Raw genomic sequence first — 14,437 nt, 5'->3', positions numbered from 1 at the left:
GAACTTAGCGTGTTCAAAGAAAAAAATTAGTGCTTGATGGAAATTGCCTTTAATCAGTTCTGATGAAGAGATGAGGAAGTTAGTATTTTATATGCAAACTCTTTCTATTGCCCCACCAAGAGCCCATGGTGGGTCCCTGGAGTTGCTGCTCAGGAACAGGAAAGGCCAGGGCCCAGGGCATGGCTATCCCAGTCTTGTTATCAGTGGGCTTGGCAGGGCGTTTTAGGGTGGAGGCAATGTGCGCCATGGCCTTTGGTATAGCTAGGGCCATTTTAAGTCTTCTGTTAGCCCTGGGCACGTCCTCATTTTGGTTGGCCCACCTCACATCCTGTCAAAAATATTAAAGGGACCCACAACATAGCAAAATTTATTTTTGGTTCTAAAAAACTTCAAAGGATTTTTATAATTTTGCTTTTGAAAATATACGGCTCGAAGTCACTCATTTATTTTGTAATTAGCCGTGGGTTCTCAGGTTTTGGAGCTCATTGTACATGGCAAAGCAAGAAAATCTAACCTTCAGATTGCCTTTAAGTGCTGTAAAATTTTAATGCATACTAAGTTTAACGAGTAATGACATTCATGTATATGAATTCAGCATTTACTTATTTTTAGTTTGCACTTTGCTTCTAGTATTTTGATATTTCAGATCCCAAGCACCTTTGTAAGCCCTTGCAAAGTTTGCAGGCCCCGGGCACAGTGCCTAGAGCAATTTGTGGGTAAAATGGCCTCACATACTAAGGGCTGGCACATGTCAGGCTGGACAAACCTCTCTTTAGATGTCGGGGATCTGATGTTGAAAGAAGGACACAGTTATTTCCCTGCTGAATTCAGGGCCTCATTAAAAGGGGTGGCAAGGGTATTTTTTAGCCAACTGTTTTATTATAAAAGAGTTCTGCTTTGGGGACAACAGTCCCGACATCGTAGACCAGAGTTTATGTCCTGGCTGTGCTCCCAGTAACTCAGTAACGTGCAGGAGTCACTTGAACTCTCAGAGACTTAGTTTTCCTGTCTATGAAATGGAGCCCATAATATCCATCTATCCTCACTCCTAGGGTTGTTTTGAGGATCAGATGAGATAATCTACAAGAAAACTCTTTATTGAAAAACACCAGACATCACAATCACGTAAGAGAGCTTAGAACAGTCAATCTCAGTGCTGGATGTGCTTTGGAACCATCCCAGGGGTTTTGAGAAAGGTCTGAAGTCTGGGCCAGTCTGGAGGCCAATTAAGTCACATTTGCAGGAGAGTCAACACATGGTGGTTTCTTTTCTTAAAGGCAACTCCTTCTGGTGATTCTAGCGTGCAGCTGACATCAGTGACAGAGGTGCCCCTAGAAGACATCTGTATCCACCGCTGGGAATGGTGAGTAGGTCAGTCTGGCTTCCAGGTTCAACAGCAGCTGTCCTTTAGCCCTATCCAGACCTGTCCTGTGGCAGGCTTCTGGCTCGTTCTGCTTATCCGGCCTCTTGGCAATTGATTCTGTGAGTTTGGCAAAAAACGGTTTGGGCTCTCCTGGCATGCAGCCAGGCTGTGCCTCCCAGGCTTGCAGTTGCGCCGGCTGTGTGGGCAAGTTTGGGCCAATGGACAATGAGCAGGAGTGATGTGACTCCTTCCTGGGCTTACCCAATGTATTAGTTCCTGGGGCTGCCATAACAAATCACCACAAACTGGGTGGCTTAAAACAACAGAAATTTATGCTCTCACAGTTCTGGAGGCTACAAGTCTGGAAATCAAGATGTTGGCAGGGTCATGGTCCCTCTGAAGGCTCTGAGAAGGACCCTTCTTGCCCCTTCCAGCTGCTGGTGGCTCATTCCTCAGCTTGTGGCAGCATTACTCCCATCTCTGCCTCCATCTCCACGTGACCTCTCCCAGTTTCTCCTCTTCTGTCTGTATTTTTCTTCTTCTTCCCAGGACACTTGTCACTGGATTTAAGGCCCACCCAGTTACTCCACAATAATCTCATCTTGAGATCCTTAATTATATCTGCAAAGACTCTCTTTCTAAACAAGGTCACATTCGCTGGTACTGGGGTTAGCACTTGAGCATATATTTTCAGTGGGGGTGGGGGGAAACCACAGTTCAACCCATGACATCCCCAGATGACTTGACTTAGAGGTGGATGTTCCATCATCATCCTTTTAAGCACTTTCTCCAATTGTCTTACTTCTCATCGCTGTACTCACTGCTCATGGGAAGGAGAATGTTAAGTACGCTACTAGGGTTGGACTAAATTAATATTCACACAGGATGTGGTCAGGATGAAGATGTAGTTTCTAACCTAGTATCAGAGCTGGATGCCTGGCTTATGAGCAACCCACATTCTCATTGGAGGTGAGTGAGTCTTGCATTGATTGACCTCTGCCAGACTGGCACGATCTTAGGCATTATTTCCTTTGGCTGTCAAAACAACCAGCAAGATGGTTGCTGCTATCACCATTTGAACATGAGAAAATCGAAGATGAGTTTGCCCAGCAGATCCTAAGATGATCTGAGTGTGAGTTTATTTGGGTAGTGACTCCAGGAAGAGCTGATGGGGGGGTTGAGAAGTGAGACTGGAACCGGAAGGAAGCCTAAACCAAGTGTGCTATGAGCAGGACAGTGTTGCAGCCAGCTGGGGTTCAGTCCCTTTGGGGACCTCTGGGCATCAGGTCGAGCCCACTTCAGAGGGGTGAAGAAGCTGGACTATTTATCTACCAATGCCCACCTGATACAGGTGTAGAGCTATTTCCAGAAGTGTTAACTCCCTGGCTCCTCCAGCCTGCATTACTAATAGGCAGAACAAACTCTGGTGGCCAGAGAGACTGTGAGACCAAGATTTTGTAATAGAAAGCTACTGGTACCAAGGGAAACAGGCAGGGGCTGAGGGGCTCAGGGCGGGACACTGATGCCGTCTGTTGCAGAACTAAAGAGCTTTTGCTCTTGGTGCCATGCTACAGTGCCTTGTACCAACCAGGGGCTCTACTGTCTGCCCACTGCCTGTCCCATCGTCAGTTCTCATGCTGAAGTCCCATGCTGTTTGCAAGACTTCCTGAAGCCCAAAGACTTGGAGATCAAGTCCAGAAGATTCTTTTCTTAGATGCTTCTGCAGTGTGTGTGTTTTATGTGATGGGTTCCATGTGACCCAGTGACATGCATCATACTTGAAATATTTCCACTGCTGACAAAATAAATCAGCTCTGCCCACTGTAGCGCTCAGCTTATTAGGGGAAAATGGAATAGGGGCATTAAATATTAATGCTGCATATTTTCCTCTCCCTTGGCACCTTCTATGCTGCTGATCACTGCCCAGCCAGCGCAGCTTTCTGTCTTTTTTCTTCTGAGGATGATCGGGGACAGGCGGAACCTTGACAAGGCAGTGAGGGGCAGATGTGTGCAATGGCACTCCAACCGGCTTCTAGGTCCCTGCTTGGGAACATCCCTGCTTGGCACCCGATGCCAAGGACTATAGCACTATCAGACTTCATGCTCATAGAAAGCTTCCTGCTCCACGTGTGCAGCTTGGAAGCATTCACAGTAGAGACAGTGAAGTTTCTCGAAGGAAAGTGGTTTCAGGAGAGGCGAGTTGGAGAAAACAAACCTCAGTGAAGCAGTTGATAAATCCTAAAGTAAGAAACAGATGAGATCACTGGCTTTGCCTCTTGCTCTATTAATTTTCAGCAAACATGCAAAAAAGTCACCCTCACTTCTAAGCCCAGGCCAGTGAGGATGTGTGTGGATAGGCAGCTTTTAGGCCCCGGAAAGAAATTCTTCCAGAGATGTTGGTGTTTCATTTGGCTAATCTGTGGAAACCTCTGCACAAAAATAAAAAATAAATCCCTAAGAGGGATTCTCTTTCAGAATCCTGGGAAGTTCAATCTCTTAGTTGTTTTTTAATTAATTTTTTATTATACAGTAATGCATTAATCCAATTTTGTAAAAATTAAATCATTTCTCATAAGGCTAGAGCAGCCCCTCCAGCCCCACGTCCTGATGCCCTCCCACTGCCTGAGAAGTGGGTGCCGGGGGTTGACTGCAATATGATCATGACCAGGCGTGCTTAGGTTTTCACATTTGTTTTTTCTTTGTTTCTGATGCCCCTTCTGAAAAACACTTATGTCATTTTCAGGTGAGATCTATCGTGGTTTGGTCTCCTCTCTCTTGTCACCAGACATCCTTCCTCCTTCTCCCGTGACACCGACACGGGGGCGGGATGAATTTCTTCCAATGACCATTTTTATCCACTGCATCTGAGCTCAGGAGACTTGGAGGGCTCTCTGCATCCTATGGCATCAGGGCGGAGCTTCTCCACCTGGCTTTCAATACTTGTCACAATCTGTCCCTCTCTGTTCCTCTCTGGTCCCCTCACCTCCTGCCCCTGGCTCTCTTGTATCTAGTCCCTCTGGGGCAGTGCACACAACCCTCACGTGGCCCGGTCCCGGGCCTTTGCTCCTGCTGTTCGTCTCTCACCTCCCCACTGTGGGTCATGCTGTTGTTTCAAGACGAGGCATCCTCTGAAAGGATTCTTTGTGTCTGTGCTGGCCTTTCTTCCTGGAACTCATCTCCAGTTATCACTAGGGGCTTGGGGACTTTAATATCTCTGGTGGCTATATTTGTTCATATCCTCTTTCCAGTCACAGAGACTCTTTTAGGTCAGAGTCAATTGTCATCATCATCATCATCATCATCATCATCGCCGTTGTTGAGGCCTGCTGTGTTCCAGCCTTTGGGTACATCCCTTCCATCATTTCACTTCATCCCATTCCTGTTTATGGCTAAGGATCTGTGGCTGGGAAAAGCTATGTCCCTTGTCAAAAAAGTCCCATAGCTAATACAAGTCAAAGGCAGGATTCAACCTTAGGGCTGCCTCCCAAGCATATGAATGATAAGAATCAAGGTTTGATATGAACCTGATGGTGTGTGTCCCCTAATTTTGCTTAATCAGTGGCCCTGGTCCTGGACATCCCATATTTGTATCTATGCAGGGTGCCTAAAGGGCAAGCCCTGGAGTTTGTGGTCCCCTCTGCTTGCCCTTTGCTCAGGTGCTTGGAGAGCTAAGATCTGAAGGGGGTTGGGGGAGGGCTGTCTATCAGGCGGGCTTAGGCCTCCAGGGACCCCAGCAAAGCTCTCAGCAATTTAGGTTAAATGAGCGTCCAAAGGCCAGCGCTGTGGAAAGATCATGGGAAGACATTATCCACGGTTGTTTACAAGTGAGACTGAGAAACTCCTTAGTGGCTTTCTTGAGGAGGGAAGACATGTCCCTTGAGGGAAAATTAGGCAAATCGTGTGCCTGTTTGGGCCATGAGGGCCCCAGTCCTAACCGGGGAAATTAACTTGTCACCGGCTTGGCTGTCACTTGTGCTCTTCTCATGGCTTCCTGTGTTTTGGCATCATTGCAGCCACAGGGAGCACATGTGCACGAATCCTCACTCCTGGCACCTGCATCTGGGGAGAGTAACTTCATTTAGGGCACGTCACAGTCTGGCTGGGACGTTCTGGTGATTCACCGTACTCCCACAAAGGAAATAATAGATAACCTGTCCCCTTGTCTGCATCTGCCAAAGCATCCTTTAGCCCTTAGGGCCCAAAAGTTCTCCCCTGTTGAGCTGCTCTCTGTCATAGTCTACCTCTCCCAATCAGAATGAAGGGCTGTGAGACTGCGAGAGTCCCTGGTTCCAAGAGCATGAGCAGAAGGTGCATGAAACAATGGCTCAGTGGTCAAGCAAGTGTGAAAAATGCTCTTATGAGTATCTTGCTGCAGGACTTCTCAGAGCCTTCAATGTGCTAGAGGGGGCTGACATCACGTCCCCCAAATCTTTGATCATGGGACCCTTTTTCAAGTTTAGTATCCATTTCTAGATGGTGGTGGTCCATTCCTCACACCGTAAAAGACTGATGTGGAGAAAAAAGTGAGAATTTTAGAGCTCAGTAGAGCTGGGGAAGAAAGTCTTCCTCACCTCAACTGCTGCATGTCCCTGGGCCTTTTGGGCCTCTGCTTCCTCATCTTGAAGCATGGAGAACAGAATGTCCTCAAGCAGTTGTTGAGAAGATTAAATGAGATACAGTTCTTGGAGCATTATTCTCAACCAACCCCAACATTGTAACCTGTGACATTGTACTCCTTGCTAAGGGGACTTTGTCAGACTGACCGGGATGAGAGCTATTTTTGTATGAATTTGTTTCCTTTCCCACAAGATCATGAGCTACTTGAGGGTAAGGGCTGTATCTTAGCTCAGCAAGGTGCCTGCCTCCTAGAAGGTGTTTGATATACAGTAATTACATTCCTATTGAATCTTGCCACTTTTTCAATGTTGTGGAATCGCAAGAGTCTGTGGATCTCTTGGGAAATTTTCAGGGTTTGGCAAAGCTTATGCAGAAATAATTGACCAAGGAGGAGTAAGTAGATCCCCTATTTCTTTTAAATCCACCGAAACCTTGTTGTGCATAGATAATTTTAAAAACTTTTTTCTCTATAAAAATAATCATTGCTCATTGTAGAAAGTTTAGAAAATGGGGAAGAGCATAAAGAAGAAAATTAAATCGCATAATCCCAACTACTGCTATTACTTTAAATATGCCTCTTTTCGGTCTATTTCATTGACTTTGTGTGTATATATAAATATGTATAATATATATTTAATGAGAATGGATTGTTTTGTTCCAATTGTATAACCTGCTCTGTTCACTTAACAATACTTAGGAAATATATGTAGACATCTTCAGCTATTCTTCTGTATCATTCTAAATGGTTGTCACTTTCTGGCATTCTGCTATTGGACATCAAATGATTTATTTAAACAATCCCTTATTTTGGTGGTTGCTGTTCTTCTGTACTACAAACAATGAAACAATGAACATTCATCTGGAAAATCTTTGAAAACATCCTTGATTATGTATTTAAGATAAAATTTTAGAAGTAAAATTGTTGAATCACAGATTAATAGTAGATATAGAATTCTTAACCAAGGAACATTTGGTATTTGCCAAGTGTTATTCTAGACAAGAGGTTGGTAAAGTACAGCCTGCAGGCCAAATGTAGCCCACTTCATGTTCTTCAAATAAAGTTTTATTGGAACACAGCCATGCCCAATTATTTGCATATAATTTGTGGTTGCTTTTTGCTCCAAAATGGCAAAGCTGAGTGGTTACAGTGAAGACTGTATATCCTGCAACACTTAAAGTATTTACTAACTGGTCTTTTACAGAAAATGTTTGCTGTTCTAGACAATGACACTGTTCTCAGGCAAGAGCTTATGGCCAGCGTGGTAGCTCACGCCTGTAATCCCAGCACTCTGGGAGGCCGAGGCGGGAGGATCATTTGAGGTCAGTAGTTTGAGACCAACCTGACCAAGATGGTGAAACCCCATCTCTACTAAAAATAGTAAAAATTAGCCAGGCATGGTGGTAAATGCCTGTAATCTCAGCTACTCAAGAGGCTGAGGCAGGAGAATCAATTGAATCTGGGAGGTGGAGGTTGCAGCGAGCTGAGATTGTGCCACTGCACTCCGCTCCAGCCTGAGCAACAGAGTGAGACTGTCAAAAAACAAACAAACAAGAAAACAACTTACGTGGCCCTTGAACTTTTGCTAAGATTGGAAAGAAAGAGCAAAAATACTGATGAGGTCACTGGTGACCCTTCTAGCATGACCTCCTAGGTGTTAAATTCTTTGCTGACTTTTTAGTCCTTACCCACTTACTCTTTTGTATATTTCAAACAAAACACCATTTCCTCATTATTGAAACTTTTGCCTATACTGTCTTCAGCAACATTCTTTCCCAGGTCCTTGCAGAGTTTCCTTATTAGTTTGCAATAGAGTCCAGTGGCTAAGAACTTGTACTGTGGAGACAGATTGGCCTGGCTTGAAATCCCAGCTCCTTTGTTTCCTAGTCTTTGGCCTTCAGCCCCAGTTTCATTCTCTGAAAAATGAGTGGAATCAACACCTATTTGAGAAGTTCCTAGCTCTACACCCAGCACATACTATGTGCTCAATAAAGGATGGCTTTGTGTCTCAGTTACCTTTCCCAGCATCTCTTCTGTACTAGTCTGTTCTCACACTGATGTAAAGATACTACCCGAGACTGAATAATTTAGGACAGAAATAGGTTTAATTGACTCACAGTTCCACATGGCTGGGGAGGCCTTAGGAAACTTACAATCATGATAGAAGGGGAAACAGGCACCTTCTTCAAAAGGCGGCAGGAGAGAGGAATGAGTGAAGGAAAAATTTGCCAAACACTTATAAAACCACCAGATTTCATAAGAACTCACTCACTATCAGTAGAACAGCGTGGAGGAAACCACCCCATGATCCAATCACTTCCCACCAGGTTCCTCCTCAACACCTGGGGATTATGTGAGTTACAATTCAAGATAAGATTTGGATGGGGACACAAAGCCTAACCATGTCATCTTCTCTACCTGCTTTCCCATGAAATGATGGTGTTCCCGGGGCTCTCTTTTCTTTCTATTCTGGCTTCCCTTTGGTTGAAAATTACTGCTCAACTGTGGCTGAGTTCTCTCTGCCCTTTTTGGGTTTTACCCATCTCTGCATATGAACCGTTTGTAAGTTTCAGATCATTACATGGTGGCCAATAATACCCCAGTCTAGAAACTCAGGTACAGTTTTGTCCAAAGCTATCAAAAGACATTTAAAATAATTATTAACCTTCCACCTTGTAAAAATCTAAACTTACAATAAAACTTGTCTTTGATTTATGTAAAAATTTCTGTCTCAACTTATTCTCCCCAAACCTGCTCTCAACCCACCTCCCACACTCCCCACCAGAGGTATATATAGATAGATAATTTCTGATAATTTAATGGGACTTAAATTCAACAGGAAAAACATGAGTCCAATTTTTTCTGGCCAAAGGATGCTTCCAGAAGGTTTGAAGGCATATCATTCTCATCTCCAAATCACAGATCATCCTCCAAAGAATTTAACTGCAATCAACTGTTGAGTTTTAAAATGTCTGATTTTCCTAAAAAGAAACAAGAAACAAAATGCAAGCACACACACACATATTTTAGGAGAGCTGGCGCTTCTTACTGTGAGCCACTTATCATGATCCAAAAGATTTACTCAGAGGCATAATTAATTGGAACTTATTTCAGTGGAAGTTATTTCCCTTCATCTCATTACAGAAACAAAAGAATTTTATAGGCCAGGGGATCCATGAGGTTTCAAGAGAGGCTATTGATGAATGAAGTTGGAAGGAGTTGATACACGGTCAGAGATGGTTAACATCCAGAAATTCTTACAAAGAAATGGCAATTCTCTTCCATTAATCCTGTCTTGCCTCTTTGATCTTGAATGATACCATGGCTGCAAGTTAAGTGTAAAACGACCCTGGCGTAAAAGGCCTTCAAAGATCTTGCCCTGGAGAAAGATCCTTCAAGAATTTGGAAGATTAAAAATAACAAAAATGATAATAATTATTTAAAAAAAAAAGCTGTCAAACCAACAAAACAAAAGTCAGAAAAATGTGAACAAGTAGAGGATCCTTTAGGAAGGTTTTATATAGCTGCTGAATTGTAAATCTGCTATCTGTACTTGTTATGACAAGGACACCTACGTTAACTTATCACCCCAGCAATTGTGACCCAACGTTTACAGGCCCAACATGATTCATTTCCCTGGGGATATGGATCATGTTGGGCCTGTAAATGTTGGGTCACAATTTTTTTTTTAAGATAAAGTAATTAAATTAAGGAGAAAGGTGGGGGAAGATACCGTTTGGAGGGCACTTGAAAGATTTCTTAGTAGATGACCTACTGATTTTTCTTTTGTCCTTTTCATTTTTCCTAATGTTCTAAAGAGCCTCTCCAGGGCTCTCAGAACTTTAGTAAGGAAGCACTGTGGAAGGTTAAGAGCTCCAACATTTGTGGCAACTATTTGAGATGCCAAAAATTAGAAGGGGCTCAGAGCACCTTTACTCTCACTTTGTATTATCTTCTGACCCAACAGACTGAGCCCCCGAATGTTTCAACATTCTTTTAACTCTGGAAGTGGCCTAAAGCCATAAAACATTCTTTTAATTCTGGAAATGGGGGAAGAGGAACAAGTATGGCTGTAGAGTGAAGATATTGTCACCCGGCACAGCTGGTGGTCAAGCTCCATGCTCAAAATTGTCCAATTAAAGAAATGAAAAAATGTAAGCTCTGTCAGGAAAAAACGCAAATAAGGTGGCTCGGGGTTAAGATTTTGAGTGGCTTGGTGATTAAAATTATGCTCTTGTTTACTGGGGTAAATGGAGTTTTTAAAAAAATCTATATACAGTTGGGTGAATTAGGCAACCATCCATTACGTAATAGGGTAACAACATAATCCACCCTAATGGCTGTGAGGCCAGCCAAAGCCATGGCAAAGTTGAGGGACTTGGGCGTTTTCACTTTTCCTACTTTAGCTCTTGGAAAAGCAAGTGTTTCAGGGAGTTCAGTCTTTCTCTCTCTGTTCAGAGTGTGATGTCTAATGGTGCTTTCCCTCAAATTTGAGTTCTTGTTTTTAATACAGAAGGAAAACTTCCTCTGAAACAGCACGTACCATTTTTATCCTCACTTAGAGGGATTGCATTCCCTGGTTTCGTATCTGGACATCATCCAAGGTGAATCGTTAGGACAGAGGACAGGGAGCATCTAACGCGGTTTGTGCAAATTGAAGCATTTGAAGCCACTGGACCATTTTAGAAGTCATTTCATTGAGACAGACGGAAGGGATAACTCCCCTTCATCTTCCAGGCACTTCCAGACTGATGAAGGGATCCCGAAAACAAAATAGAGTCAGCTGTTTTCTGTTCTGTGGAGGTTGCATTGAGGCGGGCTTCCTCCTCACACTGGCCTTTCTGTTGCCCTAGTTGGTGGGAGAGTGGGTAGAGCTGCAGAGGCTTGGGCAGGGCTGGGAGGGTGTGTGTGCGTGCATCTGTGCGTGCAGGCCTGCATGTGCCTGCACTGTGCATGTTCCAAAGGCTATTTAGAGTGGACACTACGGTGCACTTCCCATGTCTAGCTTCAGGATCAAGGTGCTCGTTCACTCAACTACTGATGATGTTGGTTGTGGGAGGCTCACAGCCAGCAACTGCCCTCAGCCAAAGAGAGCTGCCTGGCTCAGGTATATGTGCTGTCTCTGGGGCATCACGTACGCAATGACTGGTCCATGCATGGGCACAAGGCCTCAGTCCCTCACCTGGATTCGAGACAACATTGAGAGCCCTCCCAGCTCCAGAGCTCCCTATAAGATCAGTAGAGGCCTCTGCTATGAGTGTATCACAGCTCAACTTCTTCCTCTGCCCAGTCCTGCCTCCCCCCAACCCCTCCCAGTGTGGATCCTGGGAGTGTTCCCCAATATACCGCCTGCAAGCCAATCTGTCTCAGTCTGTTGTCCAGGGAACCTGTCCACTGACCACATGTCTGCTCCTCTTTAAGTGGATAGTAAATAAGAATTGGCCAATGCATTGCTGGTCTGCTGCTGCATGATCACACTGGCAGCTGGATTCCACAAAGTCACCAGGTGTTTCTGGAGACAGTGCTAGTCTCAGGACCCCTGCTATGGCCGACTGTGGGGGTGCAACTTTAGGGACTTGGGGATGTTGGAATGTTTAGTCTCAGGTGGCCTGTCATCCTGACTCAAATTCCACCTTTTTGCTATACATTTCTTTTTACCTGACGACTTTTGGGTTTTCCAAAGTTTTCTGTTGCAAATATCTGGAAGTCACAGTGTGGTTCTGCGGAGATAGCACACGTTCTAGCCCCAGCTCTGCCGCTTACTAGCTGTGTGTTCTTGACCAAGCATCTTTCTGGGCCTCAGAGTTCTCATATGGGAGGTAGGACTCTGGGGATGTGTCTGCCCACCTTACAAAGCAGTTGTGAGGTCCAACAATTCTGCGTGAGACACCAGTAAGGGCACTGGGGGAAGTCCAGGCTGGGCGGGAGAGTAACGCCTTAACACATCAGTTTGTGTCTTAGTAGGACTTTATCCATCAGCCCCAGCCAGGCCCTGCCAGAGAGGAGCTCAGAAGAGAACTGTAGGAGGGGGCCTAGGAGGAAGCTCTGGATTTGAGGCCGTGCAGAGTGGAGTTTAAATCTCATTTCTACCAGTGATTTGGGAAGACTACTTAGCCTCTTTGTGCTTAAGCTTCCTTATCTGTATATTAGTATAATGGCAATCATAGGGTTGTTTATGAAGAGTAAATGAAGGAATTTGGACAAAGTATCTAGAGCATAGTTTAGGAACTCACTAGCTTTCACTAGTGGCAGAGTGGAGTAAACTCTCAGCTTAATCAATTACCAGCTGAGTGACTTCAAGTGAAATATTGAATAACCCTGGGCCTCAGTTTACTTGTCTGTAAAATGGAATGATACCACCTACTTTATGTGGTAGTTTTAGAGGCTAATGTAGACAAAGAACGTGGTAGTAACAGCTCTTATTTTTATTTTACGAGACGGAGTCTCGCTGTGTCACCCAAGCTGGAGTGCAGTGGTGCGATCTCTGCTCACTGCAACCTCCGCCTCCAGGGTTCAAGCAATTCTCCTGCCTCAGCCTCCCCAGTAGCTGGGATTACAGGCATGCACCACCACACCCGGCTAGTTTTTTGTATTTTTAGTAGAGACGGGGTTTCACCGTGTTAGCCAGGATGGTCTCAATCTCCTGACCTCATAATCTGCCCGCCTCGGCCTCCCAAAGTGCTGGGATTCACAGGCGTGAGCTACCGCGCCCGGCCAGCTCTTATTATTGTTATTATTTCTAAGGAGGTTTATTTTTTATTGAGGATCCCAGATCAATAGCCGCAACGCAATGATCCAATGGAGAAGTTACGTGGATTATTCCCTATAGTGAGCCCCAGAATGAATGGGTCCCAGCACTCTCACTGAGGATGGAAAGTTCCCAAATGACTTCTCTTGCCAAATTATTTGTTTCCTAGCAGGGAAATAACACATGGAACTTGGCCACCCTGGGCTCGAGTCTCACTGTTTTCTGGGAATCACCTGATGTCAGGATTTGCAACATGAATACCTGGGCCAGGACAGGGAGCTCTGCCAGGCCACAGACAAAGGCTTCTTTGGTCCCTGCGGTGGCTTTAGCCACTGCTTGGCCAGTTGTCTGCCAGTTGGCTCTCGGGTGTCATGTGACCATCCCTACTCAGAGATCCTCAGATAGACTTGAGTCATTTGTGGGCATTGTGTCACATCCACAACCTTGTGAGGGTATAGAAAAAGTACATTTTCACCACAAAATACCCAGATGGACCCCATTCATACCAAAGAAATCTGCCTTATGCCAAGGGAGAAAGCAGGTGTTGTGGTACAGAAAGAGCACTGGGCTGGGAGTCCACCTGACATGCTATAGCAGGCCTTGGCCCCCTCTGCTTAATGGGCCCAGGGACTGTGGTTGTAGGGAAAAGAAACTCATACAATTTAGTTTGAGGGAAAAAACAGGGGCATTATTATTAACATTCAGGGGCATTTCCTGGGACCTCTTTGCAGGAGGTCCACCTGGCCTCACAGCAAGTGGGAAGACACCATCTCTCTCTGACATCCCGTAGGTGGCTGTGTCTGCAGCTCCCCGGACACTTGCTCAACTCTCCTCCCTGCAGACCAACTGTCCTTGCCAGGCCTACTTTCTATGCCTTACTTTGGCCACCACTGGCTTTGGCTGACTGTGACACTGACTCCAGACTCAACACTCGAGGCTTTTCACAACTCACCGATGCAGCTGAGACCAACAATCCCCTTGTTTAAATAGTGAGGAGAGAGAATTTGATTGGCTTAACTGGAGTCAGGTGTTTGCTTCTGGTCCAATCAGCTGTGAGCAGGGGCCCCATTATGGGACCCCATTATGCCGTGGGTTGCTTCTCCTGGAGCTATGGACTGTGTAGGCTCCCCTGCAGGGGGATACAGGTGGCAGAGAGAGAACGGACATTTGGAAAAAATTGTTTCAGCTTTCTGGGCTTTATTTTCCTCAACTGAAAATAATCATCATTATTATGTTGGTCATTAAGTGGCCGATTAAATCATTTTGCATATGGAACCAGTTGACCTTTCCCTCATCACAGCCCACCCCACTTTTGCACCTGTTCAGTCATCTGTGGCCACATACTAATAATCCTAACTCCATTTCACAGGATAAACGGAGTCCGTTCTTTTTTTTCTTTCCTTCTTTTCTTTTCCTCATTGCACTAAGAATGCTTAACATGAGATCTATCCTCTTAAATTAGTAAGTATACAGTTTATTATTGGTGATCATAGGTTCAGTGTTGTACAGCAGATCTCTGTAGCCTATTCATCTTGCAGTATTCGTCTTTCTGTAATTGGCTTCGTTAATTTAGCATAATTTTTTCAAGCTTCATCCATGTTGTCCATATTGCAGGATTTCCTTATTTTCTAAAGGCTGAATAGTATTTCATTGTATGTTTATACCACATTTTCTAATTTCAATTATTTGGATAAATACCCAGAAGTGAGAT

The sequence above is a fragment of the Nomascus leucogenys genome, chromosome 3, assembly GCF_006542625.1.
Source record: "Nomascus leucogenys isolate Asia chromosome 3, Asia_NLE_v1, whole genome shotgun sequence".
Taxonomy (NCBI): domain Eukaryota; kingdom Metazoa; phylum Chordata; class Mammalia; order Primates; family Hylobatidae; genus Nomascus; species Nomascus leucogenys.
The sequence above is the reverse complement of the archived record's forward strand: the minus strand, read 5'-3'. Positions refer to the sequence as shown.